A 17,231-nucleotide genomic window follows, 5' to 3' on the forward strand; every position below is an offset into this window, starting at 1 on the left:
TTCTCTCCAACACTCTCCATACCTCAAGAAACCTCTAGAACTCTCTCCACACTTCATCTACAAGAATCCAAGAGAAATTAAGGATCAACTTCATCAAACCAAGGAAATCAAGTGCAAGAAGCTCACTAGGGTTCATACAAGTCAAGAAATCTCCCTGGATTGGAGCTAGAGTTTTTCTCAAGAGAAGTTTTTTCATACAAAGGTCATTCTCATACTATCAAAGGTAAGTTTTATGATCAATTCATGTTATTTAGAGTATTGAGTGGTTGAAAGACTTGGATTATGGAAAGAAATAGAAAATGGGTTATAAAAATGAGAATAGTGATATTTTTGAGTTGTAGCTTAATATGAATCATGATTCTTGATTTGTTGTGATTATAACTATGTTATGAATGATATTAAGAACATGGGAGAAATGTTATATGAGGATGAATGTAATGTTGTAATATGACCATGGTTATGGATGATTTGAAATGGAATTGGGAGACTTGAATAATGTGGGGTGAATGAAGGTTGTTGATTATGATATGATGAATGTTATTATTGACGTTTGGGAGTTGATATATGATATGGAGAAAGTTGTATAGACAAAGGAGATGCTACCCAATTTTCTATAGCTTTAGTTCAAGCATGATTATGTTATCAATTATCTAATATTAGTAAGAACTCTCTTGAAGGTAGAAACGTGAATATTAACGTTCAAGTGATAATGTAGCTAAACGAAAAGGTATGTGAGGCTAGTCCCTTCTTTTCTAAGGCATGATTCCTATGCCATGATTCCCTTTATCTTTCTATGACTTACATACATTCCGGAAACTATGAGTCTATGCTTATGAAGAACTTCTTATGAGATAACGATGAGAAACATGTTATGAATACAATAATGATGATGATGAGTCTATGTCTAAAGATTCCAAAGCCTATGATATGATATTCTTATGAAGTCAATGATTCTTAGATGACATTCATTGTTGTTACGCTCACCTTATGATGGTAGTTCCTTCAAGGTGAGGCAGGACGATTATGACTACTCTATAATGGAATCGGGGGTTCTCGACCTTACGTCACCCCGATAGAGTTATAACTTATCCTTGAGTTCTTATGCATGCTTTATGATGAGCATATGATGATGAGATTACACTGCGCTTATATAGCCGGGCAGACACCTCTAAGGCGGGCAGCGTATATACCATGTCTAGATGGCATGGGCAGACACCACTAGTAGGCGGCATGAGATATTTACCCTGAACGCGGGAGGCCTGGACGCAGGCTAATAATGATCACATCGTACCTATATGGTCGGGCAGCTTATAGATGCATACGTGATATGATGATGTTTATGAAGTAAGTTAGCATGCATTATTCAGTCTTAAGTGACAGTCAGTTACAGGTTGTTCCTTACTTGATGTCTCCTTATTTCATCGATATATTATTATTGTTTATGCTTTACATACTCAGTACAATGTTCATACTGACGTCCTTTCTTTTTGGATGCTGTGTTCATTCCCACAGGTAGACAGGGAGGTGGCCTAGATTCATAGGAGCTATCAGCAGATTTACAGGAGCACTCCATTATTCCGGAGGTGTCATTTTGAGATATTATTTTGTGTTCATATTTGGACACGATGGGGTCCTATCCCGACCTTATGTCTAGTACTCTAGTAGAGGCTCGTAGATACGTATATGTGGGTAGTATATGTCCCGTGATGACTACGTTGTATTTCTATATATCATTTTGATAGCCGAAAAGCTTATGTATATAAAAGTAGACATGTTCGTGGAGGTGATAATGATTTTCCCTATGATTAGAAGTGTGAGAATAATAAATGAATGATGGATAAGTATGACGAGTAATAGAATGAGTGGTGCTCGGTAGTTAGCTCCGGGTACCCGTCATGGCCCTAGCTGGGTCGTGACAGGATGAGTAAAATTTTGTGCGAAAATTTTGGTCCAACTTGAGGGAAGAAGATCTCTTAGCATATGAAGTGTTTTGAAGTGAAACAAAAGCCTAAAATGAATTTTGTCGAGTCTAGTTTCCAACACAGTAAACCGCTCATCGATAAGACATCAGTGTAGAGAATTATAAGCGTTACAGGTTCGGCTGACAGAGTAGAAACGCATGCTACAACAACTGCTGCAGTAACCAACCTGCTACAGTACTGCTACAGTAAAGTTCTACAGTGACTCGACCCGAATTTGGACCTTATAAAAGGGGCAAAACCCCATTTATTTCACCAAAAATCAGTCCTTAAATCTCAGTAAACATAGAGGGGCATTTGTGTCATAAAAAGTTAAGGGATTGAAGTGATTTTGCTTAATCGAGGCTCGGGGACCGCATAGTTGTGATTATAGCATTATTTTACGTTGGCATTGGCTTGGATTCAAGGTTGAATCTTGAAGATACTATCGTTTTGATAAGAACAAGGTATGAATCTCTCTCTATTTATGTTAATACCGGTTTATTCTTGGAGACAAAGTCGTCAAATAATTGTATAGTAAGTTGGTTAGTTAGGGAAATTGGAAAACAGTGTGTGGGCTATTTTATGGCACATGTTGGGGTTGAAGGTGATGTTGTTAATGTTGGTATTGATGTTGTTGTTGTTGGTTGCTGAATTATGATTTTGGACTAGGCATATAAACAGGGGAGATGCTGCCAAAATTTCGGCAGATTCTAGAAAGACTTAATTTAAAGGCTTAAGATAAGCACTTGATATCGAGCCTAACAATAGTATGAATTCCCTTGATTGTAGATTTGCAAGTTCTAGAGGTAGAAGTTGGGCGAATAGATAAGATTCAAGGTATGTAAAGCTATCCCTTCTTCCTTCTTTGGCATGAATTACATAAAGTGAACAAGCGACGAACACATTTGACTCCTATGAACTCTAGTTCTCAGCAATACTTGACATCATAGTTGTCTTTGGTCCCCCAAGTGTTAGTTCTGTTACACCTTAGAAAATTTCATGTCATGATGTGGTAGATAGACTAACTCAGGCTGAGATGCGTGCGATGTCCCTACAAGTAAGAAAGGTTACTTAACGGTTCTAATCAATATTCCAGAGACGTTTGAGGCAAGAGAAGAAAGTTCGTGAAGAATGTCAAGTATAAGTCGTGTTTTGAAAGGGGTTGGCAAAGTACCGAGCAATTGTTGATTTAATAAGGTCTTGAGGAAGAGTTATAACGCTCCTTAGATTGTTAATAAAGTGTTAAACAAGTGTTAAGAAGGTTCCATAAGGATTGGAGATCAAACGAAACGACGAAAATAATTTCGGGAAAGTGGAGTTATACGACCACTTATACGGTCCGTATAACTTTATACGGTCCGTATAACCCAACAGAAAAAGGGATTTCCCTGACGGTCACTTATACAGACCGTATAATATTATACAGACCGTATAAGTGTCCGTATAACACCCGACGGGCTGAGTATTTTTTCAAGTATAAAAATGTGATCCGACTTCTAATTTCTTATTTCTCCAACTTCTCCACTTCTCTCCAACTCTCTAGAATATTCCACCCACTCCATTTACATAAATCTAAGGCAAATCAAAGATCAAAATCATTAATTCAAGGAAATCAAGTGTAAAGAAGCGCTCTAAGGTTGCTTGGAGTCAAGAAATCCCTTTGAATTGAAGTTAGGGTTTTCTCCCAGTGAGGCAACTCCATCCAAAACCCATTCCTACACAATCAAAGGTGAGATTTATGATCATTTCATGTTATTTAGAATATTGAATGGTTGAATAACTTGGATTGAGGAAGAAAGTAGAACATGGAGTTCAAATATGGAAATTGTGGTATTCTTGAATGGTAGCTTGACTTGAATCATAGTTCTTGACATGTTACAGGTATGATCTTTTTATGAATAATATTAAGAATGTTGGAGAAGAATTATATGTGGATGAATATGACGTTGGGTGATAACCATGGTTATGGATGACTTTGAGAAGGAATTGTAAGAATTGGATAGTGGCCAACTTAACAAAGTTTATTGATTATGATATTGTGGGTGTGTTGTTTATGTTTAGGAGTTGTTATATTATATGGAGGAAGTTGTAGAAACAAAGTAAGTGCTGCCCAATTTCTATTAGCCTTTAGTTGCTTTAACTTAAGTTTAAGTATGTTATCGATTATCTAATCTTAGCACAAATTCCCTTGAATGTATAATTATGAACTTGGAAGGAAGCGTTTAGTCAGCAAGTTAGAAAGGCAGAAAGGTATGTGACGCTAATCCCTTCTTTTTCTAAGGCATGATTCTTATAATATGACCTCCTTTATCTTTCTATGACTTTATCATACTCCGAAAATTATAAGCCTATGACTATTAAGGACTACTCATGAGATAAAGATAAGCTATATGTTATGAATATGATGATAATGATGATGAGTCTAAGTCTAGAGATTCCATGGCTCATGATATGACATTTCTATGAAGCTAATGATCTTTATATGATTCTTTGATGTTATTCATGATTGCTAGACTCACCTTATTATGCTAGTTCCTTCAAGGTGAGACATGATGATCACGACAACTCCATAATGAAATCGGGGGTTCTCGACCTTACGTCACCCCGATAGAATCATAGCTTGTAATTGATTTCTAATGCATGTTTGATGATAAGTGTATGATAATGAGATTACACCGAGCCTAGAGGGCCGAGCATGACACCGCGAAGGCGGGCGGCTTATGATTACACCGTGCCTAGATGGCCGGACATGAAACCACTAGTGGGTGGTGTGTGATAGTTACCCGGAAGCGAGTTAACGATGATGGTATATTTGATATGCATACATGTGTTTTCCTTTAAAGGATAAGCAGGTTATATCTTCACCTCATGGTTCATTGTTTCTTTATTATGCTATTACTATTCATGCCTTACATACTCAGTACAATTTTCATACTGACGTCCTTTCTTTTTGGACGCTGTGTTCATGCCCACAGGTAGACAGGGAGACGGTGCAGATTCCTAGGAGCTACTCAGCAGATTTACAGGAGCACTCCACTATTCCGGAGGTGCCATATTTCAGATATTATTTTGTGTATATATATTTGGGCACGACGGGGTCCTGTCCCGTCCCTATGTCTTAGTACTCTAGTAGAGGCTCGGAGATACGTATGTGTGGGTAGTTGATGTCCCATGATGACTACATTGTATTTTGTATATCATTTTTGCAGCCGCGAGGGCTATATATATATGCATGTGTTGCCTTCGAGGTTATATGTGTCAAGGATGAGTATGATGACCAGCGAAATGAGTGGTGCTCGGTAGCCAGCTCAGGGTACCCATCATGGCCCCCTACTCGGGTCGTGACAGGTTTATCCTATCTATTCTCTCGAATCCCAAATGATGATTCATTTTGTACATGATTGCCCCTAATGCTAAGTGTTCTCACGTTGATAATGCCTCTTTCAAAAGATATCTTGAGATAATATGATTGTGTATTCACAAAAGAGTCTTCATACAGGATTTTGAGTCACTAATGAAAGGCTTGGCATTCGTATAAATTTTCATTCCATCACTTCACCGAGTCCCTCACTAGAGGGCCGGGTACGGTATAGATTTATATTTCACCGAGTCCTTCACTAGAGGGCCGGGTACAGTACATATTTACATCTCACTGAGCCCCCCACTAAAGGGTTGGGGACGGTATATATTTACATCTCATCGAGTCCCTCACTAGAGGGCCGGGTATGGTATATATTTACATCCCACCGAGTCCTTCACTAGAGGGCCGGGTACGGTATATATTTACATCTCACCGAGTCCCTCACAAGAGGGCCGGGTACGGTATATATTTAAATTTCATCGAGTCCCATAATGGGGCGGGTACTGTATATATGTATGTCTATGACTTCATTCACCGAGTCCCATAATAGGCCAAGTATGGTATACAGAGTATCTATATGCATGACTCATCTTATAAGGTACAAATGCATTGGTATCCTTGATTATCATACTTGTCTCCTGTCATCTTTTCACTCAGTTATGATCTTCATTACTGTACTTTATGCTTTACATATTCAGTACATTTTCCGTACTGACCCTCTTTCGTGGGGGCTGCACTTCATGCCCGCAGTACGAGCATACTCGCCTTGGTGATCCTCCGGCCTAATACTTCGCTCACTGTTGGGGAGAGCCCGCCGTTCGAGCTTGAGTCATTTTGGTACAGATCCCTTGATATAGACTTATGCATATCCAGGAGTACGGAGTGGCCCTGTCATGTCATATTTCACGATTATACCCTTAGAGGTTTGTAGACATCTGTGGGTTATATATATGTTTTGGTCAGCTGTATCGACGTAGTTCATTTGGGGATATTCCCGTATATAGTGGTATCCTTGTCAGCTTGCATATTTTGTTTTGTTTTGGTTAGCTGTGACCCCTCAGGAGACAGGTTCATTCTGATATATGACATTATGAGTCTACAACATGCTTTTACAAATTTTCATTTTATCCTTGGTTTCGGTTTGATTATATCTTGCAGGTTCGTATACGAGTGTCCAGCTCGGGCTCTAGTCATGGCCCATCGGTTTGGGGTCGTGACAAAGTGGTATCAGAGCAGTTCATCCTAGTGATTGTCTACAGACCGTGTCCGGTAGAGTACTATTTATGGGTGTGAAGCCAGCCATACTTATTAATAGGAGGTTGCAGGGCATTTAGGAATTATTGACCTTTCTTTCTATCTAGATCGTGTGGTAGAGCCAGAGTCTAGGAAAGATCGCTTCTGACCCTTTTTTCCTGTAGGTAAGTGCAGACTGACGAAAGATGAAAAATTCAGCCTCGGACGGTGGGGGTACTAAGAAGGCCCCCAGAGTAGATTTAGGACCATAGGCTCCGGGACCGAGCAGAAGGAGCCTCAGCTATTCAATTGAGACTGATCCCTCTGAGGACCCCGCGATGATTCCCCCAGAATTTCTCACTTCTAGAGAGGAGGATCCATCACAGGATAGCTAGGACACGGACCCGTCTGAGGGTTCGTATGGGACACCGGAGGAGGAGATTCCCTAGGCTGTACCTGTTGCTCTTATGGTAGAGCCCTAAATCAGACCAGCTACCCCAGTGAGTGTTACTGATTACTCTAGCCCTCTATCCTGGCCGTCAGTAAACCAAAAGCTGCCGAATTATCCGTATCCTTCTGATTCTGATGGGGGAGATGATGAAGGCCAGACTAGCAGACGGTGGAAAGACAATGATGAAGAGCACACTTTGCTTTATAGCCCACCAGATCGGGCTAAGGACTGCTTGGCTATGGGTATATGAGTCTTTTATTGGAATTTCCTATGTGTGTGCATTTACTGCAGGTTATTACTTAATAGCGGTGAGGAAATCCTAAAGGGACCAATAACCAAAGTATTTATAAGTAACTACGATCAAGGTGTTCTCTCCACCATGGGGAGTCTTGAAATTTGGGATGAAAAGTAATCATACATGCAGATTGAAGGTGATTATTGAGGATTTCAAAGGCCAAATTAGCATTTGCTTAGTCGGAAGAGTAAGAGATCCCTTTTAATCCAGAGGGAGATGCATTACGAGAATTTACTGGAATCCGTTAGAACTTCAACTTATTCTAGGTCATGCGATAAAGGTCACGCAGTAGGGTGGATGCGATCATACCAGCACTAATGCATCGGATCCTATTAGCACTCCAAGGTTAAGCGTGCTGGGTGAGAGTAATACTAGGATGGGTGACCCCCCTGGGAAGTGTACTAAGAGTCCTACAAATTCAGACATTAGAGACAGATGAGAAGCTAGAGTAACCTAAGGGAAATTGGAGTAGGCGGAGTGGTTGGAAACCCTAAAAGATCGCAAAGAATGAGGCGGGCCCGGCAAAGAGAAAGAAGGTGCATTGCAACTCTAGAATTAGGATAAGTTCAAATAGTATTTGGAAATACTTTGTAAGTGAGGCATTGGTAAATATATATGTGAATGTGTATGACATCCCATCTATGGCCGCACCAACCGATACGCGTGTCCTAGTAACCGACGTTGCTATATACTGAAGGCATTGATCGAAAAGTTCAAGTGACAAAAGTGGTACAAATGTTACAAGGTAAGTTGATGTTATTTTCACTACAGGTTAGAGTTGGAAAAATCCTAATGCAATAACATTAGGCAAAGGCAGAAAGTGAGTATATAGAAAGTAAAGGGATTAGAATGTCTTGAGAAAAGGAAAAAAATGTAAGAAACGAGGGTGAGTGAAACTTCCAAGAGAGACAAAGGACAAGGCAAGGGACTATTTGGATAAAATTCGGAGGTAGGCATGTAAAAGGGATAAAGTATGGTAGTATGGAACAAAAGATGAATGTGTGGGGTCAGAAAACAGACTTCAATAAGTGGGACTAAAGGATAGTAACGACAAATAGGGATGTGAAGTAAGAGAGAGAATGATCGGGCCTTGCAACGATACTAGGAGATTTCCAGCTCTCGAGAGGTATATAAAGGGATAAATGTGCAGTAATACTCACACAGTTGCCTCGAAAACAAAGAACCTTTCCTAAAAGATGATTTAAGAATAGAACGGATTGGCACGTTTAAAGGAATGTTTCATGAACTTCAAGGTCGATACTACAAATAACAAATGGAGAAGGGCGCTCGGGCAAGAAGGAACTCAAGGAAGGTCTGAGAATTAAAAGGAGAGGAGAGAAGAGGAAGGGAAGAAAAGAAAAAATGGAGCAATCACCAAGGACAAGCGAGAGGATAATGAACTAATAGAACTAACCAGGAGGTAGTACATCAATGACATGGGATGAGGATAAGGACTACCGAGATTCGATTATAAAGGAAATAGAAAGATGTATGGGAAATATTCATGAGTATGGACTAGCCTTGGCGGCAGGAAGGAGAAGGAAGAAGATAGTATATTGTAAGGATTTCACGACACGAACAAGAAGTGGCAGAACACTAGAAGAACTATAACAAATAGGAGGGATGCAAATAAGTAGTCAAGGAAAATTTCGGATAAGTGAGCTAAGTGAATAAAAGAATTGATGGTGGAAGTGAATGAGTGTAGCATATTAACTCTCAATGATATAGACGTAAAGTGAAATCGAAAACTCAGGGTAAGGAGAATTTTAGTGATAATAGTTATGGAGGAAGACGAGGGATAAAAAGTGCAAAGTGTGACCAAACGCTCTATAGAATGTTTTGATGGATTCCAATGTCCCCATTAACCCGTTGATTCAGGAAATGTTCAGTCATAAAAGGTAGAAGTAGAAGGTCCTTAAAGAAGGCAGCGAGAATGGATCTGTAATGCATAAACGCTTCGTTTAAATGCAAGCCCTCGATTAGCAGAAAGGAAAGTAAGTCAAGCTATACGATGAGAGAATTCCGGTATTATAAGAGACGAAAAGAGTTGGAGGATTGTTAGGGTTGGCCGATGACTACTGATATTCGGGACTGACTAGTGTATAAGAACACCCTTAAAATGGGGCGAGAGCAAATCTAGTCCTGGAATGAGGTATGGCATTGTCAAAAATTCCAAAGAAAGAAAGATGTTAGCTTAAAGAGGCCAAAATCCGAGACGTAGTGGCATATCAAGAATGTATTAAGAGGGAGCAGAAATGAATTAAAGATAAGCATACCACAAAGGTGTATGAAAAGGAATTAAAATAGATCCACAGGATACTTCATGCAGATGTGAGATATGATATTTCTAGACCAGAGAAATGGCGCCGCACCTAAATTGTCAGCGACGTATCCTAAAGAGTAATAAAGAGAGTAAGAAAAGTCTGCAAGCTAACTACAAAGAGAATGACGAAATGGATGATGAGTACAAAGGACACTTTGGGTTACAACGGAAGAAAATCTTGATATTAAAGGAAAAATATGAGAATCTTAACAAAAGGAGTAACGATAAGTGGTGTGGCAATTTCTAAAGAGAGGAAGAACGAGGTGGGTGCAGATAGAAAGGCAGCAGCATCACCAGAAATTAGAAAGTACATCACAGGTCACTAACCATACTGAGCGTAAGGGTATGTATTATGGAATTATATGAACCATCAGCATAAGGTTATGCCCGTAGATGGAAATGGACACACCGAAAAAGCCAACAAGAAATGACAGCCAACTAAGCGATCACTAGGATGAGAAAGTCAAGGGTAAGTATACCATACCAATTTTGGAAAAGAAGCTGTAGTAAGGTGAGAATTGCCCTAAATTTATATTTATAAGTTATATTGCAAGATTTGAGGCGAAAGAATAAAAGAGAGAGCTTTGATAATAACTTAAAGATATTGTAAGCTATAGACCAGTTCGAACTATAATTATTGGTTCATCGCAATATATAATCCTGTTACAAGGAATAATAGGGATGGTGATGGAACATTAGGAAAGTACGTATTTAAGAAATTGTATTGAACATATGGTTATAACTAATCATGGAAAGGAATTAAGACGGATGGTTGAAGAGCGTAACCGTTAAGAGTAAGGATTTGTCAGTAGTAGAGTACCGCTGAACAAGCAACTGGACGTTAGTATAAGAAAATTTATGATGAATCAGAGAGCTTGGCTGATGAATTACAAAGGGATAATCTAGCACGTATCTAAGCTCAACAAGTACAAGTAGGGATAGCCAAGACAGTATCGGAGGAGTAAACAAAAGAAAGTGATATATTCGAGCAAGGGAGTTATCCGTTAATAAAGAAATGAGGAACAATGAGGAAGGATGCTCGTAGGACGATGAGTAGCCGTGGCGTGGCCAGTTAAACTACAAAAATGAAGACAAAATGAGAATGGAATACTAGTTGACTTGTGATTATACATATGAGCATTGAGGACCGTACAACTCACAAATGAATTTGATAAAGAGCTAAGAAGAACAGGACGAAACTGACCAAACTCTAGTGTAAGTATATGGTAGTCGAACAAAAAAATTCAATGAGGATATTGAGGATCGGCGCACTACAACATTTGAGGACGAATGTTTTTGAGGGGGGAAGGATGTTGCACCCCGTATCTTCGAAGAAGCACTTATCAAATGTGAAACATCGTACGTTGAGTTATGGTTAAGTAAAACCACTTTGGAATATAAGCAAGCATGGTTAAGTATATTTAATGAGTGAAGCATGTATATAAAGTATACCAGAAGGTTTTATAAGGAAATGAGTGGAAGAAATGGAGCAGTATGACTTTGGAGAAAGGATGGGTAACATTTCGTGTGAAAATTTTTGTCAAATTTTAGGGAAGAATATCTCTTAGCATATAAAGTGTTTTGAAGTCAACAAAAGCCTAAAATGAAGTTCTTCGAGTCTAGTTTCCAATGCAACAAACCTCTCATCCATAGTACATTAGAGTAGAGAATTATGGACATTACAAGTTCGGCTGACAGAGCAAAAACGCATGCTACAGTAACTGCTACAGTGACTCAGCCCGAATTTGGACCTTATAAAAGGGGCAAAACCCAATTTTCACCAAAAATCACTCCTTAAATCTCAGCAAACATAGAGGGGCATTTGTGTCATAAAAAAATAAGGGATTGAAGTGATTTGCTTAATCGAGGCTCGGGGATCGCATAGTTGTGATTATAGTATTATTTTTCGTTGGATTTGGCTTGGATTCAAGGTGGAATCTTGAATATATTATCATTTTGACAAGAATAAGGTATGAATCTCTTTCTATTTCTTTTAATACCGGTTTATTCTCGGAGACAAAGTTGTTAAATAATTGTATTGTAAGTTGGTTAGTTATGAAAATTGAAAAATAGTGTGTGGGCAGTTTTATGGCACATGTTGGGGTTGAAGGTGATGTTGCTAATGTTGGTATTGATTTTGCTGTTGTTGGTTGCTGAATTACGATTTTGTGCTAGGCATATAAACAGGGGAGATGCTGCCGAAATTTCGGTAGATTCTAGAAAGAGTTAATTTAAAGGCTTAAGATAAGCACTTGATATCGAGCCTAACAATTGTATGAATTCCCTTGATTGTAGATTTGCAAGTTCGAGAGGTAGAAGTTTGGCGAATAGATAAGATTCAAGGTATGTAACGCTATCCCTTCTTCCTTCTTTGGCATGAATTACATAAAGTGAACAAGCGACGAACACATGTGACTCCAATGAACTCTAGTTCTCAGTAGTACTTGACATGATAGTTGTATTTTGTCCCCCAAGTGTTAGTTCATCCTATCTATTATCTTGAATCCTAAATGATGATTCATTTTGTACATGATTGCCCCTAATTCTAAGTGTTCTCTCCTCGATAATGCCTCTTTCAATAGATATCCTGAGATAATATGATTGTGCGTTCACAAAAGAGTCTTCATACAAGATTATGAGTTACTAATGAAAGGCTTGGCATTCGTATACATTTTCATTGCATCACTTCACTGAGTCCCTCACTAGAGGGCCGAGTACGGTATATATTTATATTTCACCGAGTCCCTCACTAGAGGGACGGGTACGGTATATATTTATATCTCACCAAGTCCCTCACTAGAGGGCCGGGTACGGTATATATTTACATCTCATCGAGTCCCTTACTAGAGGGTCGGGTACAGTATATATTTACATCCCACCGAGTCCCTCACTAGAGGGCGGGGTACGGTATATATTTACATCTCACTGAGTCCCTCACAAGAGGGTCGGGTACGGTATATATTTAAATTTCACCGAGTCCCATAATGGGCCGAGTACGGTATATATTTATGTATATGACTTCATTCACCGAGTCCCATAATGGGCCAAGTACGGTATACAGAGTATCTATATGCATGACTTATCTCATATGGTACAAATGCATTGGTATCCTTGATTATCATACTTGTCTCCTATCATCTTTTCACTCAGTTATGATCTTCATTCGTACTTATGTTTACATATTCAAGACATTTTTCGAATCGACTCCCTTCGTTGCGTTTCATGCCCGCAGGTACAGATAGTCAGTTTGGTGATCCTCCAGCCTAAGACTTCTACTCAGCTGCTTGGAGAGCTCCACTGTTCTAAAGATTGAGTCATTTTGGTACAGATCCCTTGATATAGACTTATGCATATCCAGGGGTACGGAGTGGCCCACTCCCGTCATATTTCATAATTATACTCTTAGAGGTCTGTAGACATGTGTAGGTTGTATATATGTTTTGGTCAGCTGCATCGACGTAGTTCATTTTGGGATATTCCCGTATATAGCGGCGTACCTTGTCAGCTTGCATATTTTGTTATGTTTTGATTAGCTGTGACCCCTCAGGAGACATGTGCTACACCTCGAAAAAAATTTCGTTGATGCACAGTGAGTGGGCTAATGAAGAGCACAAAGTATATGATGTTTCGATGAGTAAGTAATGACTTTTGATGATCTTAAGTAAGTTTTTAAAGGCATCCAATGTTAGACGAGAAAGTTGCCAAGAGAAGGCAATGTAGACGATAAGTATCGGAAAAGGATTTATGCGTATCGAGTTAATGACGTCTTAATAATGTTTTGGAGAAGAGTTGTAATGTCCCTTAGATTTCTAATGAAGTGGTAAACAAGTGTTAAGAAGGTTCCATAAGGATTGGAGATCAAACGAGACGACGGGAACAACTTCGGTGAAACTGTGAGTTTCACGGCCAAGGTTCCACGGACCATATAATGATCCACGGACCGTGGAACTGCGAGCAAAAATGTCGACTGGCTGGTCGTGAACCACGACCAGAACCACGGCCCACACCATGATCCACGGACCGTGAAACAGTCCGTGGAACTCCCGACGACTGAAATGTTCCAACTTTTTAAATGTGATCCTCACTTCATTTATTTCATTTCCATACACTTCACCAACCTCTCAAGACTCCTAGAACCTTCCATATATTTCATCCACAAGAAAAACCAAGGAAATCAAGAATCAACAATATGAATTGAAGTGAATCAAGAGTGTGAAACCCATTAAAGTCATCCAAACCAAGAAAATCCCAAGAAAGGTGAAGTAGGCTTTTGGTGCAAGAGGTGTATTACCATTCAAGGCTTAATCCTCCATCATCTAAGGTGAGTTTCATGATCTTCCCATGTTGTTTGGAGTATTGATGGGTTGAAACACTTGGATTGTAAAAAAGTATAGGAAATGGGTCATAAATGTATGAATAGTATCCTTGTTGAGTAGTAATGTCACGACCCAACCCCGTAGGCCGTGACTAATGCCCGAACTGGACATTCGTATACACACCTGTTAACTATAATCGATCCGAAACTGAACATAACATGGAAACTTATAAAAAACAAAATGTCGCCTCAGAACTGTCACATGTATATATCAACGCAACCTGCAACAGATAACACAGTACATAAGCCGACAAGGCTGTCACAGCATATGGGAACGTCCCAACTATACATACGCAAGCCGACAAGGCTGCCACTATATACAACATCTCAAAACATATATGTATACGCAAGCCGACAAGGCTGCCACTACGAATGGGAACGTCCCAAAACATAAGTCATGCTAACACCGCTGAACATCATCTATATATAACCCACACATATGTCTACAGACCTCTAAGAGTATCAACAATGACATATGACGGGACGATTTGGCCCCGCCGTACCCCTGGATAAACATATACATATATCAAAAGATATGTGCCAAAAAAGTCTAGCCTCCGGAACAACGGAGTACTCCAAACAGGCGAGTAGAAGTCCTAAGTCGGAAAGATCACCAAATCGAGTATCCGTACTTGCGGGCATGAAACGCGACCCCGAAGAAAGGGGTCGGTACGAGATATGTACCGAGTATATAAAGCATGAAATACAATAAGGAAGATCATAACCGATGTAAAGATTCCGGGAGACAAGTATAATAATCGAGAAATCCTGCACCGCGTGCCTTATGAAATGAAATCATCCATATCATTATCATATACCATACCCGGCCCATCATGGGACTCGGTGAATAAAGTCGTGTACACGTATACCATACCCGGCCCATCATGGGACTTGGTGCTATAATCATATCATCATATCATCATATCATCATATCATCACATCATCATATCATCATATACCGTACCCGGCCCTCTAGTGAGGGACTCGGTGAACAATGCAGTGAAACTGTGCACGAATACATACCCGGCTCGGGACACGGTGAAAGATGTAATAACAGTATGCACGAGCAGAGTAGTGAGCAACCATATGCAAATTAAATCATCATCTGAGACTCAATAGAATAAGTAGAATAAACTCGCACTTGAGTATTAAAGGCGATAATCATATTAAGTACCCTTTGAATGTCACTATGGACCATATCAAATAGAGCCTCAGGAATCATAGACATGTATCAAGATAATGCGAAACAGCTTGTGGAAGTCAAGGACATTAGTCGCTGTAGAGTCTTTAAGAATAGGAACTTTTACATACCAACTACTATCCAACGTATAGAAGACTCGAGGGGCAATAGCTCAATTACCTTAAGAGTTCTAACATCAAGAAGTGAATAAGAATCATGAATCACACTCGGGACTTATGAATAGAATTACCCCAAAGCTCATATCATACATCACTTATATCTAAGACATGCCAAAAGAAAGAAGGGATAACTTTACATACCCTCAACGCTTATCCGTGATACATTACGTATACGCTGTCCGGAGTACCTTAACCTATATTAAAATGTTCAGAACTATAGTTAAGCTACGGAAAGGTTCAAAACGTATTCCAATGTTAGTAGTTTTTTTCTATAAGATTAGGCGGCATTTCTCCTATATTGTTCATTTCCCTTTCATTCAAGCTAACTATGAAACGACCAAGTTAACATCAACAACCACACGCTCAAGTACTATATCATGACTAGCCAAAACAAGATTCGCGAACATTCCGAACAGCCCGCACAACATTCCAATCAACCCACATGTTACAACATTCGATAATAATCTACATACGACTATGACATATTCAAGTCATTCTTAACGATCCGTAGTCATAATATTTCCATCAAAACGACCTTCTAACAGACCAACCAACATAACACACAATGTATAATCTTAACTATACTTAATATTTCAACTCAACAAGACAACATACTCAAAACAGCCCCTAACTAACAACATAAAGATGCTCGATAATATCATGAACGTCTACAAATACACCAAGTAAACCACATACGCTTCTCATACATTATCTCATATACTCTTTTCATCCAAATTCGTGAATTATACCAAACACACACGACAACAACATCATTCATTCATATGCAAGAAAACTACATTAATATCATCACAAGTTCTACAACAGCCCACAAAACAAATACAACTTCAACTTTAACCATTTAATTCCTTCATTCTCATCACATAATCCATAACAATAATAACAACAACAACAATCAACCCCAATCTAATTTAAACACTTCAATTTTGTCCATTCTCTAACACCAACGAAATCATACCATTTTTCTTACTTCCAATTTCATCTAATACAATTTAATCTCTTCATTACAACACCATTAACTTCAATTTCATAAAAAAGAAGAAGTCTTACCTCAATCAAATTTGAATGATTCTTCAATTTCTTGCACCAATTGCATCACTTCTTCTTCCTCAATTTGAATCCTAAGGTTGCTGCCCCCTTGAACATGTAGAACACTTTTGGAATTGATAATTTTTTTTAAGGGAGCTTGGAGCTGGTCGTGAATGTAAGAGCCATGGTGAGCTCCTCTCTCTACTTCACTTGTTGAAGATGAGAGCTTCTCTCTCTTCATTCACTTTGGAAGATGAATTATGATCAGCTTGGTCATCAAATTATATATATATATATATATATATATATATATATATATATATATATATGTTGCCCTAAATGTTGACAAGTGTCCCACTATGGCATGGACCAATCAGATTTGTCCATGTTGTAGTGGGGCCCACTTAGTGCATTATTTAATCTTAATTAATCATAATTTAATCACTAATCCCCACTTAATAATCTAATCATGGTTAATTAATCCCTAATCTCCATTAATATTTCCACTAATTGTAATTAATTAGCAAACCGTGCAATTATTAAAATCGGGATTAGAAGTCCTTGTCTCATATCCAAAAATAATCTTGTCCTTGGATTTATGTCGATTAGCTTACGAATAATCCGTCGTATAAAAATACGGGATATAACAAGTAATTGGAATGAATCATGAAAATGGATATGCTGAGATTATAAATACGTTATAAATGACATTTAGAACATGGAATAAGTATTGTATGTGAAAGAACACGATAGTGAACTTTGGTCATGATTATGGAGAATTGAAGTGAAATTGCTAAATGCGAATAATGTGAATGAATGAGAATTG

This window comes from Lycium ferocissimum, chromosome 3, assembly GCF_029784015.1.
Source record: "Lycium ferocissimum isolate CSIRO_LF1 chromosome 3, AGI_CSIRO_Lferr_CH_V1, whole genome shotgun sequence".
NCBI classification, from domain to species: domain Eukaryota; kingdom Viridiplantae; phylum Streptophyta; class Magnoliopsida; order Solanales; family Solanaceae; genus Lycium; species Lycium ferocissimum.